Here is a 2,768-nt window from a genome sequence, read left to right as displayed (position 1 = left end):
TGTTTAATGTGTTATTATTTGTAGATTGAGGATGTGTGGAGAACATGATCTATGTGCTAAATGTCTAAATGTCATGACAAGGTTACTTTGGGACTAATATGCCAAACTTGACGAATTCCTCTCTATGCTTATGATTTAAATTGCCTTTGTATGCGCCTATGATCTTAAGTGGAAAAGTAAATGTTGAAAATGGGAACAATGTGAAACGTGAATTATGGAATATGAATCATATATCGAAATGCTTAGACCTTAAATTAAGATTGAAGCTGCATATGTTGTGTCCTCTATGTGAAGTCTCATCTATGCTTACAATTTTATTTTCCCTTGTGTACACATATCATCCTAAACCACAAATCTAACATTGAAATTGGGAATGATGTGAAATGTTGCCTAGTACCAAATATATGACGTGATAGTTTTGGCCCCAAGTGCCTATGAAATGATATATGTGAAACAAGGATCGAATTGAGATGATTGATGGAAAGTGGTAACGTCTCGGGGAGACGGCTTAGCTGATCGGGCCGTGATCGGACGCCATGATATATACACGCGGTGGTAATGTATTGATGATTGAAACTGGGAAGTGTGAATGAAATAATGGTAACGTCTCGGGGAGATGGCTTAGCCGATCGGGTCCTGATCGGACTCCGCTCATGGAAGTGGTGGTACTATGGATAATGATGCAACAGTGTGGGATGCTCCAATCTAAAATTTCAAGAACTATGTGAAAATCATGTGAACCTCCTTATATTGTTGACATGGTACTTATTTGAAACTTTGTTGTCTTTATGATTTCCTCTTTATTCTCGTATGAAAGTTATTTCTAACTAGATGGTGTTTAGTTATACATACTAGTGCTATTCGATGGCACTAACGTCCCTTTTGCCGGGGCGCTACGTCTTTAAATGGATGTAGGTGTTTCTATAGCAGGCAGTATTGGTCGCAGCTAGTGCCGCATCATCCTTTCAACTGACTTGGTGAGCCCCACTTCGTTTCAGGGTCCTGTTTCATCAGTTCATCATGTACTTTGTATTTGAGGTATAGCCGGAGCCTTGTTACCGGCATTTCCATATTACATTACTGTTCAGTTGTGTTTAGAGGCTCCGTAGACAGGTTGTGGGTAGTGTCGGGTATTGGAATTAAAGTAGAAATATTGATGTTTGGCAAAGATTTATAAAACTTGTAATATTTTGATAATTATGATTTAAGCTGCTAATGGAAATGAAATGGAAGTTGATAAGGAAATACATACTAAGTATGATTAATGGAGTCCATCTCCTACTTGTTCGTGAATTAGTTTGGGTAGGATGAAACCTAGCAGGCTTGCTCAGTCGGGTTTACTTGGTTGAGCGCCGGTCGTGCTCCTCGGTTTTTGGGGCGTGACAGCGAACATCTCTACCCGGCATGGTTGGAGGATAATATTAAAGGAACGGTGACACCAGGGACTGGTCGAGGGAATAGAATCATAGACGAGGAAGCTGAACCCCAAGTCAAATACAATAGTTGCGCAAGAAGGTCCACGACTCTAAGAATAAGCATCGGGAATACATGAGAGGAACGTGAGGTTGATTGAGGAATGGAAAGAGATGGCAGTCACTTCTAATAGGAAATTGGAATATCTAGAGCGAGGAATAGTGGAACTGGAGGGCAAAGTCATAAAAAGGATCGAAAACTGCCAGAATGCTGAGGGAGCTGAGGGAGGACATCTGGCCTGAGCCTACTTGCGGTGGGACTGCGCGAGCTGGGAGATCTGTTTCATGGAGTCCGGAAGATCGAATTTGGGGAAGGTTCTTCTGGGACCAAATAGATTAGACTTACTTTTCTTAAAATATAATAAGGCCAAGTGCCAGTAGTGACTTGTTTTATTATTACGTTAATGTCTTTTTTGGATTCGTTTATTTTTATATTATGAAATGAAGCATTTATTGGCATTTGAAGTTCTCCAAATTTATTTGTCGCTAGTCCTACCTCGGGCACAATGATGCTCCCCAAATTAGGATACAAGTTCATATTTTGCAATATGTGTTTAAATACAGCAAACATTTCAGAATCTTCGCTAACTTGTTACCTTTTTGTTTTTGTTTATTTTTATTATTATTCCCATCCCCTTAGGTTGGTTCATCCATACTGGCCTCATCAGAAACACAAAAGGAAAACCTGGTTTAAGTGGAATACGAAAGGAAAACGGTGAGAACACAGAGACTTCCGACGGCCGCAGTACTCCGGCCCTGAATAACCTGGTTTTGAGATTGGAACAAAAGATACTAGAACTGCAAGGAGAACTTGAGTAGGTCCACAATTTGGAAAACTTGTCACTCAACCTCAATGTCCCTGATATTCACCAATAGAATACAAAGAACCCAACACCTCCTCGGAACACACAAAACTGACAACCACAAAATACTACCGCACCAAATCAATAAGCAACTCCACCTCAAAATATCAATCCATTGCCAATACCAACTCCACCACAACAACATCTTCAACTGATTCAGTACCCACCAACTACCACTTACCACACTCCCCAAAATACACCACCACTCATTTCTGATCCACAAAACTCCACCAATGACCATCACTATACCCAAGTTCCTGGAACCCATCAGAGCAACCCCATATACATGGAAACTATACCACATTCTACCCAACCCATCTCCTGTACACCGGAACCCTCCGAAAAGGACCTACTCATTAAGAACATGGCCGAAGAACTCAAGAAGTTAACAAGTCGAGTTCAAGGTATTGAAGGCGATAGAGGAATAAAAGGT

This window comes from Nicotiana tabacum, chromosome 5 (genome assembly GCF_000715075.1).
Source record: "Nicotiana tabacum cultivar K326 chromosome 5, ASM71507v2, whole genome shotgun sequence".
NCBI classification, from domain to species: domain Eukaryota; kingdom Viridiplantae; phylum Streptophyta; class Magnoliopsida; order Solanales; family Solanaceae; genus Nicotiana; species Nicotiana tabacum.
This window is presented reverse-complemented; position numbering follows the sequence as displayed.